This window comes from Ranitomeya variabilis, chromosome 6 (assembly GCF_051348905.1).
Source record: "Ranitomeya variabilis isolate aRanVar5 chromosome 6, aRanVar5.hap1, whole genome shotgun sequence".
NCBI classification, from domain to species: Eukaryota; Metazoa; Chordata; class Amphibia; order Anura; family Dendrobatidae; genus Ranitomeya; species Ranitomeya variabilis.
Window position 1 is genome coordinate 260,730,363 of NC_135237.1, and position 13,005 is coordinate 260,743,367.

The window sequence follows — 13,005 nt, forward strand, 5'->3', positions numbered from 1 at the left end:
GTCACGGACCGCCCCCGGCACATTAACCCCCGGCACACCGCGATCAAACATGATCGCGATGTGCCGGCGGTATAGGGAAGCATCGCGCAGGGAGGGGGCTCCCTGCGGGCTTCCCTGAGACCCCCGGAGCAACGCGATGTGATCGCGTTGCTCCAAGGGTCTCCTACCTCCTTCCTCCCTGCAGGTCCCAGATCCAAGATGGCCGCGGCATCCGGGTCCTGCAGGGAGAAAGGTGGCTTACCGAGCGCCTGCTCAGAGCAGACGCTGGTAAGCCTGCACCGATGTAAGTGAGATCGGTGATCTGAAAGAGTGCTGTGCACACTATCAGATCATCGATCTGTGATGTCCCCCCTGGGACAAAGTAAAAAAGTTTAAAAAAAAAATTTCCACATGTGTAAAAAAAAAAAAAAAAAATTCCTAAATAAATAATAATAAAAAAATATATATTATTCCCATAAATACATTTCTTTATCTAAATAAAAAAAACAAAACAATAAAAGTACACATATTTAGTATCGGCGCGTCCGTAACGACCCAACCTATAAAACTGCCCCACTAGTTAACCCCTTCAGTAAACACCGTAAGAAAAAAAAAAAAAAAACGAGGCAAAAAACAACGCTTTATTACCATACCGCCGAACAAAAAGTGGAATAACACGCGATCAAAAAGACTGATATAAATAATCATGGTAACGCTGAAAACGTCATCTTGTCCCGCAAAAAACAAGCCACCATACAGCATCATAAGCAAAAAAATAAAAAGTTATAGTCCTGAGAATAAAGCGATACCAAAACAATTATTTTTTCTATAAAATAGTTTTTATCGTATAAAAGCGCCAAAACATAAAAAAATGATATAAATGAGGTATCGCTGTAATCATACTGACCCGAAGAATAAAACTGCTTTATCAATTTTACCAAACGTGGAACGGTATAAACGCCTCTCCCAAAAGAAAATCATGAATAGCAGGTTTTTGGTCATTCTGCCTCACAAAAATCGGAATAAAAAGTGATCAAAAATGGTCACGTGTCCGAAAATGTTACCAATAAAAACGTCAACTCGTCCCGCAAAAAACAAGACCTCACATGACTCTGTGGAGCAAAATGTGGAAAAATTATACGTCTCAAAATGTGGAGACGCAAAAAACTTTTTTGCTATAAAAAGCGTCTTTTAGTGTGTGACAGCTGCCAATCATAAAAATCCGATATAAAAAATGCTATAAAAGTAAATCAAACCCTCCTTCATCACCCCCTTAGTTAGGGAAAAATGATAAAATTAAAAAAATGTATTTATTTCCATTTTCCCATTAGGGCTAGGGTTAGGGTTAGGGTTAAGGCTAGAGTTAGGGTTAGGGCTAGGGTTCGGGTTGGGGCTAAAGTTAGGGTTAGGGCTAGGGTTAGGGTTAGGGCTGGGGCTAAAGTTAGGGTTAGGGTTTGAATTACATTTACGGTTTGGATTAGGGTTGGGATTAGAATTATGGGTGTGTCAGGGCTAGGGGTGTGGTTAGGGTTACCGTTGAGATTAGGGTTAGGGGTGTGTTTGGGTTAGGGTTTCAGGTAGAATTGGGGAGTTTCCACTGTTCAGGCACATCAGGGGCTCTCCAAACGCGACATGGCGTCCAATCTCAATTCCAGCCAATTCTGCGTTGAAAAAGTAAAACAGTGCTCCTTCCCTTCCGAGCTCTCCTGTGCGCCCAAAAAGGGGTTTACCCCAACATGTGGGTTATCAGCGTACTCGGGACAAATTGAACAACAACTTCTGGAGTCCAAGTTCTCTTGTTATCCTTGGGAAAATTAAAAATTTGGGGGGTTAAAAATCATTTTTGTGAGAAAAAAAAGATGTTTTATTTTCACGGCTCTGCGTTATAAACTGTAGTGAAACACTTGGGGGTTCAAAGTTCTCACAACACATCTAGATAAATTCCTTCGGAGGTCTAGTTTCCAATATGGGGTCACTTGTGGGGGGTTTGTACTGTTTGGGTACATCAGGGGCTCTGCAAATGCAACGTGACGCCTGCTGACCAATCCATTTAAGTCTGCATTCCAAATGGCGTTCCTTCCCTTCTGAGCTCTGTCATGCGCCCAAACAGTGGTTCCCCCCCACATATGGGGTATCAGCGTACTCAGGACAAATTGGACAACAACTATTGGGGTCTAATTTATCCTGTTACCCTTGTGAAAATACAAAACTGGGGGCTAAAAATCATTTTTGTGAAAAAAAAAGAATTTTTATTTTCACGGCTTTGCGTTATAAAGTGTAGTGAAACACTTGGGGGTTCAAAGTTCTCACAACACATCTAGATAAGTTCCTTGGGAGGACTAGTTTCCAATATGGGTTCACTTGTGGGGGGTTTGTACTGTTTGGGTACATCAGGGGCTCTGCAAATGCAACGTGACGGCTGCAGACCAATCCATTTAAGTCTGCATTCCAAATGGCGCTCCTTCCCTTCCGAGCTCTGTCATGCGCCCAAACAGTGGTTTCCCCCCACATATGGGGTATCAGCGTACTGAGAACAAATTGGACAACAAATGTTGGGGTCCAATTTATTCTGTTACCCTTGTAAAAATACAAAGCTGGGGGCTAAAAAAATCATTTTTGTGAAAAAAAAATATATATATATTTTCACGGCTCTGCGTTATAATCTGTAGTGAAACACTTGGGGGTTCAAAGCTCTCAAAACACATCTAGATAAGTTCCTTAGGCGGTCTACTTTCCAAAATGGTGTCACTTGTGGGGGGTTTCAATGTTTAGGCACATCAGGGGCTCTCCAAACGCAACATGGCGTCCCATCTCAATTCCAGTCAATTTTGCATTGAAAAGTAAAATGGCGCTCCTTCCCTTCCAAGCTCTGCCATGCGCCCAAACAATGGTTTACACCCACATATGGGGTATCAGCGTACTCAGGACAAATTGCACAACATTTTTTGGGGTCCAATTTCTTCTCTTACCCTTGGGAAAATAAAAAATTGGGGGCGAAAAGATAATTTTTGTGAAAAAATATGATTTTTTATTTTTACGGCTCTGCATTATAAACTTCTGTGAAGCACTTGGTGGGTCAAAGTGCTCACCACACATCTAGATAAGTCCCTTAGGGGGTCTACTTTCCAAAATGGTGTCACTTGTAGGGGTTTTCAATGTTTAGGCACATCAGGGGCTCTCCAAACGCAACATGGCGTCCCATCTCAATTCCAGTCAATTTTGCATTGAAAAGTCAAATGGCACTCCTTTCCTTCCGAGCTCTGCCATGCGCCCAAACAGTGGTTTACCCCCACATATGGGGTATCAGCATACTCAGGACAAATTGTACAACAACTTTTGGGGTCCATTTTCTCCTGTTACCCTTGTTAAAATAAAACAAATTGGAGCTGAAATAAATTTTTTGTGAAAAAAAGTTAAATGTTCATTTTTATTTAAACATTCCAAAAATTCCTGTGAAACACCTGAAGGGTTAATAAACTTCTTGAATGTGGTGTTGAGCACCTTGAGAGGTGCAGTTTTTAGAATGGTGTCACACTTGGGTATTTTCTATCATATAGACCCCTCAAAATGACTTCAAATGAGATGTTGTCTCTAAAAAAAAATGGTGTTGTAAAAATGAGAAATTGCCGGTCAACTTTTAACCCTTATAACTCCGTCACAAAAAAAAATTTTGGTTCCAAAATTGTGCTGATGTAAAGTAGATATGTGGGAAATGTTACGTATTAAGTATTTTTTGTGACATATGTCTGTGATTTAAGGGCATAAAAATTCAAAGTTGGAAAATTGCAAAATTTTCAAAATTTTCACCAAATTTCTATTTTTTTCACAAATAAACGCAAGTTATATCGAATAAAGTTTACCACTAACATGAAGTACAATATGTCATGAGAAAACAATGTCAGAATCGCCAAGATCCGTCAAAGCGTTCCAGAGTTATTGCCTCATAAAGGGACAGTGGTAAGAATTGTAAAAATTGGCCTGGTCATTAACGTGCAAACCACCCTCGGGGCTTAAGGGGTTAATTAAACACAGCTGGCCTCCAATGAAGGAGTAGAATCATCTCAAAGAGGATCACAAGGAAATGGAAAGCATGTGATTTAAATATGAGTGTCTGAGCAAAGGGTCTGAATACTTATGACCATGTGATATTTCAGTTTTTTTTTTTAATTAAATTTGCAAAAATTTCTACATTTCTGTTTTTAGTCAAGATGGAGTGCAGAGTGTACATTAAACTTTTTTTAAAAATGAACTTTTTTGAATTTACCAAATGGCTGCAATGAAACAAAGAGTGAAAAAATTTAAGGGATCTGAATACTTTTCCGCTTTCAACTGTGTGGTCCTTTTCTCTCTGGACATATGCTGTTAGGAGTCCTACATCCAAATTAGATAATCATTTGGTCCTGCACAATTGATACTTTAGGGTTGGCATTAGACTAAAATGTCTCTTTCCATCTTTACAGTAGTGGTGCCCTGCTCTCTATGACTTCCCTATGAGAAGTCTTTACAAAATATCATGACATAGCCATATACAGCATGAAAAAAGTTGTTTTGAGGTATTTAATTTAATTTGTTTTCCTTTTTTACTTATTAATTGTATTAGCTTAAAAGTAATCATTAGCAATTGCATTTTAACGAACACCTTATAAAAATACAGAAACAAGGTCCAGCATACTGAACATCTTCATAAAAGTCCATGTTTATTAGCAAAAGATTAAAAGGATGTATAATCCATGTCAATGAAATGATATGGTAAAACCTGGATTAAAAATGCATAGACAAGAGACACGTTTCGATCTGAAAGATCTTAATTCATGCTATGATGCATTGCTACTGTATGTTCAAAAAGAAAACTCAGCATATGACATCACAACCTATGTCTTCTTTAAATAACCCAGCACGAATGCCTTCAGTCTCTTATAATTGAAAACACACCCATTTAACCTTTAATGACATATGCACCATATATGGGTCACTCTTTGCCACTTCTAAACTAGAAATGTTATCGAAGTTTGCTGACAGCATCTGACTCTTACTTTGAAAGAACTGTCCGTGCAACCTACACCTTGAATATGACAGATATTGTATCCATTCAAATAAATTATATCTACAGAATTACAATTAATGTATGTATTAATAGTATATTCCTTATGTGTGGTGGTAGAGGTGAAGATTTTCTAATTTTCATCACCTTGCAACAATACTGTGTCCGCATTTGTAACATCCTTTGGTTGAGTCACGCTTTGACAGTCTTCAGTAAGGAAGGGGGGAGCTCAACTTGTGCCTGGAGCTGGGACCCTGACTATCCCTGTCCCGGGGGTACTCTTAAAGTTAGAGAGGCCCAAGACTCTGACCTTACTATGCTCCTGTTAATTTTCTAAGCTGTCCCTTCTCCTAGGAAGTCTGGGACATATATGATAGTGTATGAACACGTAAGACAAACAGGGATAACAAAAAGCCACTTACATTCAAACACCAAAGGTAGAGAGGAATATAGAGAAGCATAGGAATGTACAAACCAAATAGGAATAGGATAATTGAAAAAGCATACACCCCAAAACAGCAAAGAACAATCTCCAGCAGCAACTATGAACTTAAACTTCAGCGTACCAACTCCATCAATCCAGGAATTAAACTTGCAGGGATGAGAAGGTCTGGCCAGGTTTTTTAAAGAGAGAAAATAAGCAGATCAGGAGCAGCTGTAAGATAGAACTGCATGTCTCTAATCAGTATACAAAGAGTCATTAACCTCTTCAGTGCAAAATGAAACTAAGTCCATTTAAAACTTGAGGAACAAAGCACACAGGCTAAATGGAAGACCTGCGATTCACAATATGCAATGATCGCCTAACCCAATATCTCCCAGGAGGACATGATACACTGGTGACAGGCTAATAACCAAGATTTTTCTATAGTATCCTTAGACATAAACTTAAAGCGTTCAATCAATATTTTTGTATAATTTCTTCTCCTAGTTTAATTTAGGTATACTATGTTTTAATTTACAATCCTTTCAATGCTTTGGTTATCAGAGTTGCTTGTGCACCTTTTTCTACCACACTTTTTCTTTCCACTGAACTTTCCATTAATATGCTTAGATACAGCATTCTGTGAACAGCCAGCTTCTTTAGCAATGACCTTTTATAGCTTACCCTCCTTGTGGAGTGTGTCAGTGTCTTCTGGATGTCTGTCAAGTCAGCAGTCTTCCCTATGATTGTGGAGCCTACTAAAACAGACTAAAGTACCTTTTTGTATGCTAGGAAGCCTTTGCAAATGTTTTTTGTTAATTATTCTAATTTACTGAGATAATGACTTTTGGGTTTTCATTGGCTGTAAGCGATAATCATCAACATTAACAGAAATAAACACTTGAAATAGATCACTCTCTTTGTATTGACTTTATATGTGTGTCACTTTTTGTACTGAAGAACTGAAATAAATTAAATTTTTGATGATATTCCAATTTGTGAGAAGCACCTGTATTTGCAATTTTACAAAATTGTCGACTAAAAGCTGAGGAAAAAAATTGATCCTTGCGGTGTTAGGTGTCGAGTTACCGCTACTGCACAGGGAGAATCTTGAACCATGTTTTCTGTGGTCTCCCATTCTTCTCCAGCCACAGAGGGGCCTGCTCAGCTGAGACATCGGTCCCAGCGTCTTGCTCAAGCTGATGCTGTGCATCTGGTTACTGCTGCCATCCCAGGTCCAGCTATTGTAACCAGCATTAGTCAGCGACAAGCAGATGTTCCTGGGACTAAGTCCTGCTTTTTGCCTACTGAGCATGCCCAGGTCCTCAAGTGGTTCCGAATGGACCACTAGGAAGATCCCGGAAGGCTGCAACTATAAAAGGTTCTAGTATAACCTCAAAACGTGGTGTGTATTGATGCATGTATGTTCTGGTGAAAGCTCCTAATTGATCCCCTTCCCTAGCTATCAGATGTAAATCATTCAGCTGCGGCAAGAAAAACTAAATCTCCGAGCACTAAAAAATACTCGGAGGATCCCCGAGCATGCTCGAGAAGTCTCGAGTAATGAGTATATTCGCTCATCACTAATCAGAAGCCACTTCATAAGGAGGAGAATGACATGGGTCATGACTTTGCAGCAAAAATGTCATGCCAGACTAATCTAATTTCCCTCTATGATGAAATCACTGACTTGGTGGATGAGGGAAATGTGGTAGATATAGTATATCTCGACTTCGGCAAAGCATTTGATAAAGTATCTCATACTATCCTTATTGATAAATGACCAATATGGGATTGACAAGGCTACAGTTAAGTGGATTCATTACTGGCTCAGTGATTGTACTCAAAGAGTGGTAATAAACGGTTGCACATCCAATAGGAAAACATTTTCAAGTGGGGTACTGCAAGGCTCTGTCCTGACCCCAATGTTGTTCAACAATTTTATAAATGATCTAGATAAGGAAACTGAAGATAAACTAATCATATTTGCAGAGGATGAAATGCTAGGAAGGATAGTTAACATTAGAGAAGACAGAAATAGGATTCAGAAGGATCTAGATATGCTTGAACAATAGGAAGAATTGTATTTAAAAGGGTGAAGTACAAGATTCTACATCTGGGCAAGAAAAACAAAAATTACATCTATAGAACTGAAGGAATAGAACTAAGCAACAGCAGGTGTGAAAAAGACTTGAGTATACTATGAGATCACAGACTGCGCATGAGTCAACAGTGTGATGCAGCAGCAAAAAAGGCAAACACAGTTCTGGGATGTGTTAAGAGAAGCTTATAGTCTAGATCACATGATCAATAAATAGAATAGGCTGCCATGAGAGGTGGTGAGTTTTCCTTCAATGGAAGTCTTAAAACAGAGGCTGTTTGTCTTTGTTAATTTCCTTGCTGCACCATGCGAGTCCATGCAATTGAATGTTCAAGGAAGATGAGCTGTATTTTTTTCCTTTTTTCACCTTATAAATATCGCTTTTGTTGTGTATTACATTCTTATACATGTATATGTCATATCTGTAAAAAAATGCATAAGTTTGTAATAAAAAGACTGTGGCAAAATGCCTCAAAACATTTTTTTCCAGGATAGTGATTTTAATTCATATGCAATGCAATTTGATAAATGCATCCATGGCTCTGCATTGTGTTCTTTGTTTCCTACTCTGAAGTGGACAATGATTATAGGATAATTAGACGGTAAATGACCTATGTTGTGACTCACCCCCAACTTCTAAAGGCCAACATGTTTCTTAATAAGCAGTAATCAAACCAATAAATGTTTGTTCTCTGTTTGTTCAAGTTGCTCTGCCTTGTGTTTACCCCACCCTTCACTAATTTGTATACTTTAAAGTACACATAGCAATTGCAAGTCATTGCCTATCTATATAACTTTTCTTGTGATGTATTGTCATTTTCTTCTTTTTTATATACATGTGTGAAATGTAGAACCACTGATTTTTTTCTCACTCAACCCTGTATCACCAGGTCCAGGTTTTTACTACTCCAGTAAGACCCTCCAATAAGCTTTTTGCTGTCATTTTTATATAACCACAGCTTTTTTATAGTAATAATAATTATTATTATTTCTATTATTTATGCTTTGCTTATACAGCACCATCATATTCCCAAGCGCTTTACAGACATTATCATCACTGTCCTTATTGGGGCTCACAATCTAGATTACCTATCAGTATGTCTTTGGAGTGTGGGAAGAAACTGGAGTAGTCAGAGGAAATTCAAGCAAACACAGGAAGAACACACAAACTCCTAGCATTCCTCTAAAGTGTCCCCAACCTGTAGGTCTCTTACTCCAATAGGGAGGTGCTTGTGCAATGTTGTGAGTTTGTTCCTAACACGCTTGTCAGTTCTCAGGTCCCTGTAATTGCATCTCAGCCTGCTGAACCCGCCAGTGCTTCCTTCAATGGTAGCTGAGTCTGCTGCACCTGCCAGTGCATCCTTCAATGGTGGTCAGTCCGCTGCACCCGCCTATGCTCATGTTAACGGCAACTGAGCCACCTGCACCCGCGAATGCTCACCTAAGCGGCAGCCAAGCCAGCTGCACCTGCCAGTGCTCTCCTCAATGGCAGCTGAGCCAGCTGCATCAGCCAGTTCTCACCTCAATGGCAGCTGAGCCAGCTGCACCTGCCAGTGCTCATCTCTCCGTCAGACTGTGCGGTCTGCACCTGCGGTTCCTTTCATCTTCTCTGCCTTCCTGCATCTGTTGGACATTCCTCCGGGCCATTCCAGCTATCTGTTCATAGGGGTCAGCTGCCATCTACCCAAGGTCAGTTCTGGAGTAGCACCTGGATCATCTCCCTTGTCTTTCCAAGGACGGTGGTGTCGTTAGCTGCTGCGTGCCCGTGGTCGGATTGGGTGAGGCTCCTAATCACGCCCCTCCAGGTCTTCCTTGGGCTTTGGCACAGTGGTTCCACCACCAAGTCCATTAGACTACTGCTGAAAAAACAGTGGTTTTATATCAAAACCACACTAAGCAGCACAGTAAGTGACACATCCTTTGAATCAGGGTCTCTGCCATTATGTTATGCATCTATCAGATTAGGTGGCAAAAAGCTGTCGACAGATTCCCTTTTAAAATAATGGGCGACTGAGTTGTAAAAGAAGATACTGCAAAATAAGTCATGTTTTACAGTTGGTGTAGTGTGTTTGCAGTGAAATTTATTTGTGCCAAGACAAAAATCTGCATCTTGCTAATTCATCCAGGCAATGATCTACCTATTTCACATATGGTTTCAAACTGACATTTATATTATATAAAAACTGATAGTGGTCACATTTACATATATGACAGTATTATTCTAAATAACCCCAGAAGATTATATAAAGTTGAATGATCCCAACCATATTTCTGTGTCCAGGGGAAAAGGCTTTTCACATCATCAGCAATCCTGTTTATACCAGTATTGCTCAAAAGCGGGATTTGCTGGAACACTGTTAGATTATACTGTGCTGGCCCTGGTCTCCCCTAGTTCCCACCATAATAAGGTCAGTTCACATCTAGTCCTATGTGGAAATGACTATATTAAATCATTATGTACTTGTAAGGGTCTGTTAGGCTTAAGCGATGTCCTGCATCCCTTTCTAGTAAAACGGGTACATTTTACTTGTAAGATGCTTTATGATTAGTGTTGAGCATTCCGATACCGCAAGTATACTTTTGTGATATCGGGAATCGGTATCGGGATTAATATCAATGTGTAAAATAAAGAATTAAAATAAAAAATATTGCTATACTCACCTCTCCGACGCAGCCTGCACCTTACCGAGGGAACTGGGAGCCTTCTTTGCTTAAAATGCGCGCGTTTACTGCCTTCCGTGACGTCACGGCTTGTGATTGGTCGCGTGCCGCCCATGTGACGGCGACGCGACCAATCACAACAAGCCGTGACGTAATTTCAGGTCCTGAATGCCTAATTCTAGGCATTCAGGATTTGAAAATTACGTCACGGCTAGTGATTGGTCGCGTGCCGCCCATGTGACGGCGACGAGACCAATCACAACAAGCCGTGACTTAATTTCAGGTCCTGAATGCCTAATTCTAGGCATTCAGGATTTGAAAATTACGTCACGGCTTGTGATTGGTCGCGTGCTGCCCATGTGACCGCGACGCGACCAATCACAAGCCGTGACGTAATTTTCAAATCCTGAATGCCTAGAATTAGGCATTCAGGACCTGAAATTACGTCACGGCTTGTTGTGATTGGTCGCGTCGCCGTCACATGGGCGGCACGCGACCAATCACAAGCCGTGACGTAATTTTCAAATCCTGAATGCCTAGAATTAGGCATTCAGGACCTGAAATTACGTCACGGCTTGTTGTGATTGGTCGCGTCGCCGTCACATGGGCGGCACACGACCAATCACAAGCCGTGACCTCACGGAAGGCAGTAAACGCGTGCATTTTAAGCAAAGAAGGCTCCCGGTTCCCACGGTAAGGTCCAGGCTGCGTCGGAGAGGTGAGTATAGCAATAATTTTTATTTTAATTCTTTATTTTACACAGTAATATGGATCCCAGGGCCTGAAGGAGAGTTTCCTCTCCTTCAGACCCTGGGAACCACCAGGATACCTTCCGATACTTGGTGTCCCATTGACTTGTATTGGTATTGGGAATCGGTATCGGATTAGATCCGATACTTTGCCGGTATCGGCCGATACTTTCCGATACCGATACTTTCAAGTATCGGACGGTATCGCTCAACACTATTTATGATGTAATGATGTATGTGTAATGGATAGGTATGCATCTTTATGGACTAGGGATAGAGTTAGACAGTTGAATGGAGAACAGTAAGGTTGTTTCAGGAGCAAGTTTATGAAGAGGAGTCCAGTAGTTCAGGGCCTCAGGGCTGGAAGTCACAAGAGTACGAGGGAACAGGAGCAGCATGAGAGCAGCAGAGTGACTAGGTTCAGTGTGAAATCCCGAAACGTATGATACCAACGGTCTGGAAAAGGTTTGGAAGAGCCAACCTTTATTTTGCCCTTGGAGGAGAAAACAGGCGGGGACCCCCTGGCAAGAACTAGTATGGCTAGTCGGGAAGCTGCGGTACCAGATAGTGCATAAACCGGAACAAAGATTGCCAGGAAGGCAAGGGAAAACACAGAGAAAAGGCTCTATGATCAGTGAGAATTACAGTGCAATGTCAGTGACTGAACTGATCTTGATGAGTAAGGTTGTTTTGTTAAAAATGAACTCTGTCAATCAGTGTGTGATGATATCTGGAATTGGGGCCATGCAACCTGAGGAAAACTCCAACCTAAAAGTGACTGACTTGCATTGGACACAAGCCACCCAACAAATGGGACATTGTGTTTTCTTTGCTGGGTGTCAGGATTTGCTGGAACAGCAGTCACTCGCCATGACTACTACCCTGGCCCCCTCACATACCTCCTGAAACATTTCTTCCTATTGTATTCTTCAGGTGAAAACATGCAAACATTGTAGACAGTTAAAAATCTTGATACCAGAGCCCCTGTGTTAGACCTGGTAAGAAACTAGTATAATTTTCCAGATATGCGCTGCCACTGTAGGCCTACAAATTTATAAGGTAGGTAGGATCCAACACTACTTAAAAAGATCCTTAGGCTGATTGGAAGAGTGCTCAGTCAGAAAGGGAGCAATCACAACCTCCAATCGTATACTCCACATTAAAATAAAATGGTTAACACCTTCAAACACAATAAAGCATGCGTAAACAGGTGCAAGCTTCCATGACTGCATGATCTACAAGCAAAAGAATGCAGCTGTACTCTGTAAGTGCTAAGAGGTATGCAAGCATTGAATATATGAAATTTGCACTGCCTTATTGCTATATAAAATATACTTATAAAAACGAAAATACCTAGTGCTTAAATTGGCCAATTCATGATATCTCACCAGTAGTGATGAGAGAGTTTCCTTGTCACTACTCGTTACTCACTCGAGCAACAGTGTGCTCAGGATGATCGTTGCTCAGTGAGTGTTTTTTGAATGCTCGAACAGGAGATTGAGTCCCTGCTCCGCATGTTTGGCGCTTTGTAGACAACCAATAAGCATGTGGGGATTTTCAGACAGTCACTGTAATGCCATAGCCATCTTGGTTGTATTCCTGACACAGGCAGTGTAGGGAAAGGTGCTGATGAGAAAGAATTCTAGTTGTATATTAGCCAGGGATTCAATCAAACTTATATTTCTGTGAAGTAATACAACAGTCCTTCTTAGAGCTAATTATAATCAATATCAATAATGGTATTAGCAGCACTTAGGGAGAGATTGTGCTGAAGAGATCGTGTAGGAAATGATAGGGTGAATTGCAAGTCCTTTATGCTGCAGCCTGCAACTGATTCTAAAACCTCTTTTCAGGGCTAATAATATTGCTTTTGCTCTTAATCCAGCAAATTTTTCTGAGAAGAGAAATATTATACACCATTTTTATTGTGACAGTTGTGCATTAAAAGCATACAGCCAGACTTGGTTGGATCTCAATAGCATTGCTATATTGATACTGCAGTCTCATATGCTCATCTTAATTGGGAAAATTTACCTGGCAATGTAATACT